The sequence below is a fragment of the Camelus dromedarius genome, chromosome 9 (genome assembly GCF_036321535.1).
Source record: "Camelus dromedarius isolate mCamDro1 chromosome 9, mCamDro1.pat, whole genome shotgun sequence".
Lineage (NCBI taxonomy): Eukaryota > Metazoa > Chordata > Mammalia > Artiodactyla > Camelidae > Camelus > Camelus dromedarius.
This window is the reverse complement of record NC_087444.1, coordinates 17,351,356-17,365,710: the sequence shown is the minus strand read 5'-3', so window position 1 is coordinate 17,365,710 and position 14,355 is coordinate 17,351,356.

Here is a 14,355-nt window from a genome sequence, read left to right as displayed (position 1 = left end):
ATATAGTTGTTGATAGTATTCTCTCTCTCTCTTTTTTTTAATTTTTGTTTTGTTTGTATCTCTGTAGTATTGGTTGTAATTTCTCCACTATCCTTTCTCTTATTTTGTTTACTTGTGTTCTCTTTTCTTCTTGGTGAACCTGGCCAGAAGTTTCTCAATTTTGTTTACCCTTTCAAAACGTCAGCTCTTGGTTTGCTTGATTCTTTTCCTGTTTTTTCTCTCTCTTTTATTTGTTTCCTCCCTGGTCTTTATTGTTTCCTTCTCTCTGCTGACTTTAGGTTGTGATCTTCTTTCCCTAATACTTTGAGGTGATAGGTTAGCTTCTTTACTTGAGATTGTTCTTGTTTTTGGAGGATGGCCTGTATCTCAATGAACTTCCCTCTTAAGACTGCTTAGTTCTGTCGTGCCCCTCAGAGGAGAATGGGCCTGGGCAGAGCTGAGCACCCTGTGTGGAAAAGCAGATATTTGTCCAGAGGGGGTAGTTGAACAAGGGACTTGATTTGATCCCGGTGAGTCCTTTCAGTTGTCAACAGGTATTTGGAATGTCCTTTCTAGGACGTTTGCTTAATGGGTGGGCCTCTTCCTTGCATGAAAATCTCCTTGGAATTTTCATCTGCAACACACTTTCTTGGGCCTTATCCCAGGGGTTTTCAACCAGCCCCACAGTGACTGTGACGTGTGTGTTCTTTAGCTGTGCAGCCAGCCCCCAGGGATTGGAGACTGTCTGCTGCGTGATATCACGTTCACTTATCCAACAGTCTAGCGGTTATCGCTGCCTTCTCTGTTTTACATTATATATTCTTTTGTATTATAAACAAGATCAATATGATTGAAAAGGGTAATGAAATCAGCGTGAAGAGCAAACACGGTACACGGTGGGGTTGGTATCTGCATCTTGGGCTGCTTTTCCTAGGGCTGTGCTTTCATTGCTTTAGCACAGACCTGGGATAGGATCTGATTGGAAATGTGACAGAGACTGGAAGACACTGGTCAAATTTAGTGACTCCTGCTAACTGCTATTTTTCTTGCTTGACGAGTATTTATTGACTGTTCTATCTGGCAGGCTCTTGAGGAGACACTGGGGAGAAGGGGCGAACAAGGCAGACAGAGTACCTGCTCTCAGGAAGGTGATCGTGTGGCAGAGGAGCCAGATGTTTTACAGAGAATCGCATGGATATGTATTTCAGTAGTGTCTGTGACATATTTAATACTTATGTGTTCCTTGGTCCCATTGTGTCAGCCAGATTTGAGAACTGACTGAGTATAAATACTGGACTATTGAACAGTGGTAAAAGTTTTCCTCAGGAGAGGTCCTTCAGGTATTTTTGTTTTGACACTGGAAATCCATTTGTTTGATCCAATGTGCCCTGAAATGCAGCTGTGGGTTCCCAGACTGTTTGGGCAGAAACGCTTGTGGCCAAGGGTTTTGTGTTGGCTCTGCTGCCACCACATGGTGTGGAAACTTAGGAAAGTCTCCTTATCTCTCCAGGCTTCAGTTTCCTTATCAGTAAGAGAAGGTTATTCAAATTCTCCAAATTCCCTTCCTGCTGAGGCTTTTTTTTTTTTTTGTCTGAATGCATGATGGACTGAGACACATGTTAAATGCCCCCTGGGAACTGCAGCCAAGACCTGCCCTTGGTCCCTTGTCTGTGTATCTCCTGTGTGTCCGCGTGTCTCCTAGGAGCCTGAGCCGAGCCCACATGCTGAAGACATAGAACTGAGGGGAGGAGCTGGAAGAAAGAAAATCACTAGGCTTGGAGGATGTGAATAACACAAAGAAGGAAAAGGTAATGGTGGAGGAAGGTGGTTGCCAGAGGACCTGAGAATATGGACAAGTTGAGTTCAGGCAAGTGAAGGGAAACTGAAGAATGCACACAGCACCATCTAGTTCTTCAAGTAGCAGCCTGAGCTAATCACGGAAGACCAGGAGGGTAACTTACTCCACAGTGAACTTGGGCACCTGCCAAGGAGATCCACAGGCTGAATCAGGGCTGGTTTATACTGCTGGGAAGCACCAGTTCCAAGAGGAAGAAATGTACATGATGCTCTGCTCCAGACCCCAGCCTTGGCCTTGAAGCTGGCCTCACAGTGGATGCCATCCAAGTAAGTGTGAGCTTAGAGGCATAAATGCTGTTTGGAAAAACATTAGAGGTGTCCATCTTTACCTTAAACAGTTCTGCCCTATGGCCAGAAGGGGCCAGGGTAGGGAGACCTTCATCTGAAGCAGAGATAGTCATGGTATTCTGCATTTACAGCTTGGAAGGCTTTATACAAAACAACCTCGCAAATATACATTGAGTGCTTACTTTCCCTTATGCAGTGCCAAGAATGTGGATTTCAAATATCAGGAAGATTTTCGAGATGAAATCAAAGCACTGAGAGGAAAATCCAAGTGGATAATTTCAACAAAACGTGGTTGTTCTCTCCGTTGGGGTGTTGCGGCAGCCCAGAGGATCGGGGGGTACACCAAGGACATCTCCTCCTAATGACAGAGTGAAGCATTGGGAGGAATCCCTGAGGATAGGCAAGACTTCATCAGAGTCACCACAGGTGAGTGTCATAGGGCAAGAGAAGTACAGGACATGTTCCTCTCTAAGAAAGGGGATTTGCTACATCCTGGGAGAAGGCAGAGCATCCCTGAAAGGACAGTTGCACAGGAATGTAGTTGAGATGATGGGAGACTTGCAACCATTTTTATTCAATCAGTGAACGAATGTAGCTGAGAACATCCTCAGTGGTTGACTTGGTGCCAGGAGTCACGAACACAGAGGTGAGTAAAATATTACCCCAAATCTCACAGAGCTCTCCGTCTAGTAACAATGAAATCACGAGAGTGTAGTGGTAGTTGGTTCAATGGAGGAAGTGGCCAGCGCTGGCTAGGCATGACCTCAGGGGTGGTGCTGGCCCCTCTTCTGTTTTTTGCCAACAGCTATATGACCTGTCCTGGCTCAACAACCCTGCTTATCAGCCAGATTTCAGATTTCAGCAACTCACGATACAATAACACATGGGCTCCATCTTGGCTCAACGTAGTCAACACCGCCAAGGTCTCCAGAGAACGCTGCTAGCACCGGTAGCTACTGCTGTGCCCTGGCCAGCTGGAGAAGTCAGGAGGTAATTTTAATGCGGCTTATAGATTCGTCCTTGCTGTAACGATTAGCGGTTAGCGGTTTTCTCTCTGATAAGTTAATTATTTCCCAGACTTCAAGATTCTCTCTCCATATCAAAAATAACTTAAATAGCAGTCATATTCCTAGGTTCGAAAAACTTGGTATTTTATCCTCAGTTTTAGATCAGTTTGACACAACACTGTAAAATGACTATAATTCAATTTAAAAAATGTTAAAAAAAAAAAACTAAAAAAAATTTAGATCAAATAACTAAAGTAAAAAAAGGAGTAAAGGAGATTCCAAGTTTACAGTGAGACTGTCGGGTGGTCTGGGACTAAACTCCCGACTTTTGATATTACAGTGGTTGATAAACCCAATGACTATTGTTTCCTTAAAAACAGAACAACACTCCGTAATCCCATCCTCTGCTTATCTTGTCATGTTCCATAAAATATAAGATTTCTCCTCATGTGGAAAACCTGGATTCTAAAACAGTTGAGCTCCATGAAAGCACTGAGTGAGCCCTTGTCGGTAAATCACTGCGCTAATTGCACTGAGAGATACAGAAGGAGGGTGTATAAATGTTCACTGAAAAGAGTTTTAAAACGACAGTTTTCAGCCCTGGTTCGGCGTTGGTAGGTGAGAACAACAGCAGACATGAATAGGCTCATCCTAGTGAAAGCAAGACACGAAGATTAATGACAGCCCCTGGTACTTACGAGCTGAAGAGTCAGGGCAGAAAGCAGCCAGAGGATCTGCTCCAGAAGGTGTGCAGGGTGCCAACTATCACCGTTCACATCACAGATACTTGTCATGGGCTCCCTCCTGGTGTTCCATTTCTGCTCCTGTTTAAACTGCAGCAAATTCAAGAGAAAAGGCAGAGGGATGTACTTGAAAAGACTGAACCGTGTGGTTGGGCAATGAATCTCAACATTTTTAAGATCCCACTCACAGAGTTCACTTTTAGGGAAATTAGAGCATGGGTGAGGTTTAGTGTCGTATAGTGGGAGAAAAATTATTGCATTTAACAGCATGTAATGATTTGTGAAGGCAGTATGTACCTAGAGGGACCCCAATAATGGCCCTACCGACCTAGTAACTAAAATACCCTCCTCACTTCCATTTGGTCTTACGGAAACAGGAGGCTCTTAATGCACTTCCATTAAAGAAGCTGGAAAATGGCTCTTCCTCTAAGGCCATGGAATAAAACAGATCCCACGGTAGGTGACCTAAGGGAAGGCAGAGAATATTTTATGACAATGGCCACAAGGCGGTGGAGGAAAATGGCTTGAAGCTTTTGTAGCTGCAAATGAGTTGGCCCCGAAAAACATCACATCTAGGAAAAACATGTTTAGCCAAATCTTGGACCTCATGGACACGAGACATTTAGCCCATGATCTGCGGTCATTCTGTACTCAATTAATCTGTATCGTCTTGGACCGACAACAACTTTTTGGAGGAGGTCAGGAATCTGCATATGAGCACACACACCTGAAATGGAAACAGTATTTTTTTTTAAAGGTGAAAATAATAAAGAAGTTATTTCTCATTTTCAAATGTTAGTCTTTCACCTTACTGAAGACTCGAATACCAAGATATTAACTATTAATGATGCTCGCCAATATGCAGATTTAAACACAGCCTAAGATGACTTTGGTAAACAACAACGTAAAGCAATTCTTCATACCGATAGCAACAATGCCATTCGAGAATGTCAATGGAAGTAGTGAGTGAAATTCGACCACGTGTCAGACACCTAACAGGAAACAGGTAAAAGAAGGAAAGGAACCATCAGCCCGCTGTATACAGTGATATGTAACGTACTTAACTATCAAGTTCGTTGATCCCAATTAATAAGAATAAATCTATGCTTCTACTGACTTTTGGGTCTAATCAAAAGGGCAGAGCATTAGGAAACAAGTATTTGAAGTATAAAAGGAATGGAAGCAAATTCTTTGTTCTTGGCTCAGAAGGCTCACTGTTTTTGAGATGTCAATATTCCCCAGCTTGATTCAATGCAATGCAACTAAAACTTGCAGTCCGTAGCTTTGATAGAAACTGATTGGCTGATTCTAAAATCAACGAATACGGAAATAAAAAGACCAAGCGTAGTCAAAACATTTTCTGTAAAATGAGGAGCAAAGTTGGATGGCTAGCTCTACCTGATTTCAAGAACTATTATAAAGGTGTAGTATCAAATCAGTGTGATATAACTGTAATGACAGGTCAGTAGATACAGAACAGAATAAAGAGTCCAAAAGTAAATCCATATGTATAAAGTGACTGATTTCTGGCCAATGCACAAAGGAAACCCAGTGAGGATGTTCTCAGCTACATTCGTTCACTGATTGAATAAAAATGGTTGCAAGTCTCCCATCATCTCAACTACATTCCTGTGCAACTGTCCTTTCAGGGATGCTCTGCCTTCTCCCAGGATGTAGCAAATCCCCTTTCTTAGAGAGGAACATGTCCTGTACTTCTCTTGCCCTATGACACTCACCTGTGGTGACTCTGATGAAGTCTTGCCTATCCTCAGGGATTCCTCCCAATGCTTCACTCTGTCATTAGGAGGAGATGTCCTTGGTGTACCCCCCGATCCTCTGGGCTGCCGCAACACCCCAACGGAGAGAACAACCACGTTTTGTTGAAATTATCCACTTGGATTTTCCTCTCAGTGCTTTGATTTCATCTCGAAAATCTTCCTGATATTTGAAATCCACATTCTTGGCACTGCATAAGGGAAAGTAAGCACTCAATGTATATTTGCGAGGTTGTTTTGTATAAAGCCTTCCAAGCTGTAAATGCAGAATACCATGACTATCTCTGCTTCAGATGAAGGTCTCCCTACCCTGGCCCCTTCTGGCCATAGGGCAGAACTGTTTAAGGTAAAGATGGACACCTCTAATGTTTTTCCAAACAGCATTTATGCCTCTAAGCTCACACTTACTTGGATGGCATCCACTGTGAGGCCAGCTTCAAGGCCAAGGCTGGGGTCTGGAGCAGAGCATCATGTACATTTCTTCCTCTTGGAACTGGTGCTTCCCAGCAGTATAAACCAGCCCTGATTCAGCCTGTGGATCTCCTTGGCAGGTGCCCAAGTTCACTGTGGAGTAAGTTACCCTCCTGGTCTTCCGTGATTAGCTCAGGCTGCTACTTGAAGAACTAGACGGTGCTGTGTGCATTCTTCAGTTTCCCTTCACTTGCCTGAACTCAACTTGTCCATATTCTCAGGTCCTCTGGCAACCACCTTCCTCCACCATTACCTTTTCCTTCTTTGTGTTATTCACATCCTCCAAGCCTAGTGATTTTCTTTCTTCCAGCTCCTCCCCTCAGTTCTATGTCTTCAGCATGTGGGCTCGGCTCAGGCTCCTAGGAGACACGCGGACACACAGGAGATACACAGACAAGGGACCAAGGGCAGGTCTTGGCTGCAGTTCCCAGGGGGCATTTAACATGTGTCTCAGTCCATCATGCATTCAGACAAAAAAAAAAAAAGCCTCAGCAGGAAGGGAATTTGGAGAATTTGAATAACCTTCTCTTACTGATAAGGAAACTGAAGCCTGGAGAGATAAGGAGACTTTCCTAAGTTTCCACACCATGTGGTGGCAGCAGAGCCAACACAAAACCCTTGGCCACAAGCGTTTCTGCCCAAACAGTCTGGGAACCCACAGCTGCATTTCAGGGCACATTGGATCAAACAAATGGATTTCCAGTGTCAAAACAAAAATACCTGAAGGACCTCTCCTGAGGAAAACTTTTACCACTGTTCAATAGTCCAGTATTTATACTCAGTCAGTTCTCAAATCTGGCTGACACAATGGGACCAAGGAACACATAAGTATTAAATATGACACAGACACTACTGAAATACATATCCATGCGATTCTCTGTAAAACATCTGGCTCCTCTGCCACACGATCACCTTCCTGAGAGCAGGTACTCTGTCTGCCTTGTTCGCCCCTTCTCCCCAGTGTCTCCTCAAGAGCCTGCCAGATAGAACAGTCAATAAATACTCGTCAAGCAAGAAAAATAGCAGTTAGCAGGAGTCACTAAATTTGACCAGTGTCTTCCAGTCTCTGTCACATTTCCAATCAGATCCTATCCCAGGTCTGTGCTAAAGCAATGAAAGCACAGCCCTAGGAAAAGCAGCCCAAGATGCAGATACCAACCCCACCGTGTACCGTGTTTGCTCTTCACGCTGATTTCATTACCCTTTTCAATCATATTGATCTTGTTTATAATACAAAAGAATATATAATGTAAAACAGAGAAGGCAGCGATAACCGCTAGACTGTTGGATAAGTGAACGTGATATCACGCAGCAGACAGTCTCCAATCCCTGGGGGCTGGCTGCACAGCTAAAGAACACACACGTCACAGTCACTGTGGGGCTGGTTGAAAACCCCTGGGATAAGGCCCAAGAAAGTGTGTTGCAGATGAAAATTCCAAGGAGATTTTCATGCAAGGAAGAGGCCCACCCATTAAGCAAACGTCCTAGAAAGGACATTCCAAATACCTGTTGACAACTGAAAGGACTCACCGGGATCAAATCAAGTCCCTTGTTCAACTACCCCCTCTGGACAAATATCTGCTTTTCCACACAGGGTGCTCAGCTCTGCCCAGGCCCATTCTCCTCTGAGGGGCACGACAGAACTAAGCAGTCTTAAGAGGGAAGTTCATTGAGATACAGGCCATCCTCCAAAAACAAGAACAATCTCAAGTAAAGAAGCTAACCTATCACCTCAAAGTATTAGGGAAAGAAGATCACAACCTAAAGTCAGCAGAGAGAAGGAAACAATAAAGACCAGGGAGGAAACAAATAAAAGAGAGAGAAAAAACAGGAAAAGAATCAAGCAAACCAAGAGCTGACGTTTTGAAAGGGTAAACAAAATTGAGAAACTTCTGGCCAGGTTCACCAAGAAGAAAAGAGAACACAAGTAAACAAAATAAGAGAAAGGATAGTGGAGAAATTACAACCAATACTACAGAGATACAAACAAAACAAAAATTAAAAAAAAGAGAGAGAGAGAATACTATCAACAACTATATGGATGCAAACTGGATAGCCACGAGGAAATGGACAAGTTTTCCGGAAACATACGGTTCACCAAGAGTGAATCAAGAAGAAACAGACCACTTGAACAGACTGTTCACTGGAAAGGAGACAGAATTAGCAATAAAAACAACCTCCCTACAAACAAAAACAAAAGTCCAGAAGCAGATGGCTTCACTGGGGAATTTAACCTAACATACAAAGAATTACTCATACCGATCATCTCAAACTCTACTAAAAGACTGAACAGGAGGGAACACTCCCAAACCCATTCTATGAAGGCACCATCACGCTGATACCAAAATCAGATAAAGACACTACCAAAAACTAAAATCAGAGGCCAATATCACTGATGAACATAGATGTATAAATCTTCAACAAAATATTAGCAAACAGAATCCAACAACACATAAAAACACCATACACCATGATCAAGTTGGATTCATCCCAAAGACATAAGAATGGTTCAACATATGCATATCAATCAATGTGATACACGGCATCAACAAAAGAAAGGACAAAAATCACATGATAATCTCAATAGATGCAGAAAAAAGCATTTGATAAAATTCAACACCCATTTATGAGAAAAAAAATACCCTCTCAGCAAAGTAGCTACAGAGGGAACATATTTCAACATAATAAAAGCTATTTATGGCAAAGCCACAGCCAGCGTAAAACCTAATGATGAAACTCAGAAAGCCTTTCCACTAAAATCTGGAACAAGACAAGGATACCCACTCTCACCACTTCTATTCAACACAGTTACGGGAGTCCTAGCCACAGAAATCAGGCAAGAAAAAGCAACTTAAAAATTCAAATTGGTAAAGAAGAGGTAAAACAAATAATCCTAAAATGTATATGGAATCACAAAAGACCCAGAATTGCAATACTAAGGAAGAAGAATGAAGTGGAAGGAATAACCCTCCCAAACTTCAGATACTACTACAGAGCTACAGCAATCAAAACAGCATGGTAGTGGCATAAAAACAGACATACGGATCAAAGGAACAGAATAGAGAGACCAGAAATAAACCCACAGACCTACAGCCACTTCATCTTCAACGAAGGACGCAAAATATACAACGGAGAAAAGACAGTCTCTTCAGCAAGCGGTGTTGGGAAAACTGCACAGCTCATGTAAATCAATGAAGTTAGAGCACTCCCTCACACCATACACAAAAATAAACTCCAAAAGGCTTAAAGACATAAATATAAGACAAGACACTATGAACCTCCTGGAAGAAAACATAGGCAAAATCATTCTCTGACATAAATCTTACCAATGTTCTCCTATGGCAGTCTACCCAGGCAACACAAATAAAAGCAAAAATTAACAAATGGGACCTAATTAAACTTACAAGCTTTTGCACAGCCAAGGAAGCCATCAGCAAAGTAAAGCGACAACCTATGGAATGGGAGAAAATACTTGCAAATGATGTGATTGACAAAGGTTTAATTTCCATAATATTTAAATAGCTCATACAACTTAACAAGCAAAGACACAAACAACCCAATCCAAGCACGGGCAGAAGACCAAAACAAGACGTTCTCCAATGAAGACATGCAAGTGGCCAACAGGCACATGAAAAAATGCTCAGTATCACTAATTATCACAGAAACGCAAGTCAAGACTACCATGAGGTATCACCTCATAGCAGTCAGAATGGTCATCATTAAAAGTTCCACAGGTGATAAATTGCTGGAGAGGGTGTGGAGAAAAGGGAACCCGCCTACACTATTGGTGGGCATGTAGTTTGGTGCAGCCATTATGGAAAACAGTACAGGGATTCCTCAAAAAACTGAAAACAGACTTACCATATGATCCAGCAGTCCCACTCCTGGCATATAAACAGAGGGAACTCTAATTTGAAAAGCTATATGGACCCCAACGTTCAAAGCAGCACTATATACAACAGCAAAGACACGGAAGCAACCTACATGTCCATCGACAAATGACTGGATAAAGAAGTCCTGGTACATTTATACAATGGACTACTACTCAGCCATAGAAAAGAATAAAATAGTGCCATTTGCAGAACATGGACGGACCTGGAGATTATCATTCTAAGTGAAGTAAACCAGAAAGAGAAAGAAAAATGCCATATGATGTCACTCATATGTGGAACCTGAAAAAAAGAAGAACAGGAGGACACTAATGAGCTCATCTACAAAACAGAAATAGAGCCACAGACATAGTCAACAGGCTTATGGTTACTGGGGGAAAGGAGGTAGGAAAGGATCAATGTGGGAGTTTGAGATTTGCAAATGTTAGCCACTACATATAAAAATAGATTAAAAGAACAAATTTCTTCTACATAGCACCGGGAAATATGTTCAGTATCTTATAATAACCTTTGATGAAAAAGAATATGAAAACAAATACATGGATGGATATACATATATGGCTGGGACCCTGTGCTGTACACCAGAAACTGATACATTGTAACTGAGTATACTTCAATTTTTTAAAAAAAAAACGAAACTGTAGCAAAGTAAACAAAACAAAACAAAACACCATAGTTCTTACTGATACTCCATCATCTCTTTCAGCGAGAGTGACTTTAAGCTGACTCCTTCGTCCCTTTGATAAGATCACAGCAGTCTTTGAGACCTTTCCTGGTATCACTAGGACAAGGTGTTTCTTTTTCAGCTTGAGTATTCACTACCCCGACCTGGATTCAGTAATTTGTTTAAGAATCTCTGGTTTGTTTCTGTGCAAAACAGTATTCACAGAACAACTTGAATATCCTAGGCATACTTATTGGAACTGGTTTATTTCTAGGCCTTTCCAGTGGACAAATCTAGGAAACACATATTCATAGTTTTGTGTATTTATGTACTCACATACACCCACAAAAACCACAATTCAAATTCAGAACTACAGGCTTTATATTGACTGTCTCTCTTTTATCTCAAGCTTTCTCTGCAAATAAGCATTTTTGTTTTCAAGGACTCTTGGAGTAGTAGAAACAGTGTCTCAGAAAGTCTCCTTGGTTTTTCCCCTATTATATGGACAAAAGAACAAAGATAACAGCAAAAGTACCACTAACCACACAATTGAGCAAAGCCGTTTTTGGTTTTGTTACTGTCGTGGAGTACACATAAATTACTGTTTTTGTTTCTTGGGATAGTTCTTATCCATATGGTGCTTCAACAAAAGGATACACTGGTTCCCTTTTTACTTACATTGTGTTTTCAATACCTAGAGGTGACGTTTAAAAAATTTAATTTAATAATGGTAAAAAAAAAAAAAAAAAAAAAAAGACGTGTGGTTTCCAACTTAACTCTAACCAAACAAGGTATGTTCTAGTGTGGTCTAGGCTTGAGTGTAAGACCTGCGAGTGTCTCAAATGCCTGGGGAGAGAAGGATCAGAGAAACGCTGGACCCCATGGTCTGTTCCCTTTCTGGCTGGGCTTTGGATGAAACGACAAGGTTTCAGGAGCGGATTTTCAAATTTTAGCCTAACAGCAGCTTTGTATCCAATGAGGACGTAGGACTAAGAAATTCTGAATAAAATCGGAAGAAGCTGGGATAGAATCAATTAAACTTCGGAATAAAATAGGGCATCTGAATAAAACCCAGGACTTCCAATTCAGGCCTGCAACCATCAAGCCGAAAACTGAGACACAGCCTTCCTCCTGGCTGGTCAGCGACATCACAAACCCCTCACACGGACTATTTACTCACAGGGACAGACGATCGCGCGGTTGCAAGACGTGCGATGTGAAGCCCCTTGCGGTGGACGGTTCAGGGGGGCGCTGCGTCTGCCCTTTACTCTCCCCCCACCCCCGCCCGGAGACCCAGGGTGACCCGACTAGGGGGTGGCACTGGCGCTGCCTCTGCGCCCTCGGCGGCCGGGCCGGGGCCGCCGATGTCCGGCGACGGGCACAGTCGCCCTGGTCCAGCGGGGACGCCCCGGGCTGGGTGCCCCCACCTGCTCGCTGCCTGAACCCCGCAGCCCAGAGAAGCCCGATTCCGGGACTCCGACTCCTGAGGAGGAGCCGGCAAAACGCGGGGGATGCGGCTTTGAGGCGGCGGCGGGAGCCAGAGGGACTGTGGCTCGGGGAGCTCGTAGGCCGCGCAGCTTCCTTCCTGGGACCCAGACCGTAGGTCCGAGAGCAGCAGAAAGCCGGAGACGGGAGCCGGAGAGCACGTCCACTCAGCGCGTATCTGAGGCGCGAGTTCGCTTTCAGGCAGCCGCGGAGTTGGGGCTGCGGGATAAGAGTCGGTTGAGCGCGGCCTAAAGGGAAGGTCCCACCAAGACTCGACCTCGGATGTCTGGATTCAGAGTCCAGAGTGCTCACCAAGACGCCCTGGAACCGCAGGACGGCCCGACGCCCCCCGCGGAGCCAGGCGGCGCGCAGCCCCGCGGGCCCAGGACCCGCCTCCTGCCGGGCGCTCGCTCACGCCGCCCCGAGCCCGCTTCCTCCGCGACGCCAGGGGGCGCCTCGCTCGCCTTCCCTCGGCGCGTCTCTGCGGGTTTGTACGTCGTGAGGGACACGAAGTCCTCTCGGGGATGAGCCACAGGCACGGCGTTTAGACCTGCCCCAAATCCAGCTGCTCTGCCGGGATTGCTAGAGTTTTCTGCCCTGAGGTAAAAATTCTCGCCAGGAGAAACACAATAAACAAAAAGTGTTCCTTTCCTCTTGTATCCTCCTCCCGCCGCCCTGGGAGCTCAGAGGACCATCAGAACAGCCCTCGGGGCTTCCTGGGATTGCCCTGCCCTGGCACCCGACGTGCAAAGGGTGCAAGCCCTGCCGGCTTCCCCTGGGGACAGACTCCTCTCTCTGTTGGGAGTCGTGTTCGAACCCCAGAGGCCCCTACGCGGCGCCCCGCCAGCAGCCTGGCCGCGCCCGCCCCGCGGGGGGACGTCGGGGAAAAGCAGGTGACAGCGTTTCTTCTGGGCTCTTTCCTCCCTGGCTTCTTTCTCCTCTTCAGGTTTCTGGGTCCCCCCTTCACGGCCTCCCGCATCCCCAAGACTCAAGGCCTCGCTCGGTCCCGGGTGGGGAGTTCCGTGCGGTGCCCGACGGGCCTCTGGACGTTTCCACCCTCGGGACGTTTAAGGGACTCAGCTGCCGGTTGGAAAGCTCCCAAGAGCGGCCCGTTTGGAAAGCCTTTCACAGCCTCCCTTTCTGCGGAGGGTGCAGCGCGCCGGCGGAGCGCAGGGGAGGTGGCACATGGGGGACTTCAGCCCGAGAGGCGGGGTCGGCACCTGCGGGGGCTCCGGGGCGGCGGGGAGCAGGCGGCCAGGGCCGTGGGCCCCGGGCCCCGCCATGGGGCGTCCAGTGCCGCTCGCTCGTGTCAGGGCCCCAGTGTGCCCCTGAATGAACTTCCAGCCGAGGAGGCAGGGACGCTGGAGCAGGTTCCCTCCGCAGGCTCTGAGCACAACAGGAGCCTATGAGCCTAGGACTCCTAATTGGAAGACCTGTGCTTGAAGCCCAGCAGGGAACGTTCTGGTCTTACTTCCACTCATTTCCTGCTTCTGAGTCTCCCCCAATTCACCAAGCCTCCCTCCTGAGCTGCTTTTATGCTTCAGGCAGCGACCTCCCCCTGTGGCTCTTAGTTCTTGTCCTCATTTGCTCTTCTCTGTGGGCGCAGGTGGGGCGGCTGTGGCAGCTCCGTTGTCCTGGATCTAGACGGAGTTGGGCCTGGCGCGATGGATTCTGGGGTCTCACCAGATGCCACGGGTCCCTCTGGACCTTCTGGAGCACCGAGGCCACCTTGACCTTCATGGTTGGATATATGGATTCTACAGGACCTGCCATGCTGATGGAGGCTGAAGGAAGGGCGTGGAAATCCCCAGCTGCTCAGACTCCAGGTTGGTGCACCTCCACAGTCAGTAATAACTCGCCGTTACAGGGTGCCACCAACACTTTGATTTGAGGGGGTTGCATCCTTACCTTTCTAAAAAAAATTAACAACCTTGCTCTTTAAGTGTTTTGACTTTTAAGTTGATGTCTAGTCAGTTTACAATGCTGTGTCGATTTCTGGTATACAGCATAATTTTTCAGTTATACATACATATATTCTTTTTCCTTATAGGTTACCACAAGATATTGAATATAGTTCCCTGTGCTATGCAGACTAAACTTGTTGCTTATCTATTTTATATATAGTAATGAGCATCTGCACATCCCCAAATCCCAATTAATCCTTTCCCATCCCCTTTCCCCCTCTGCTGACCAATA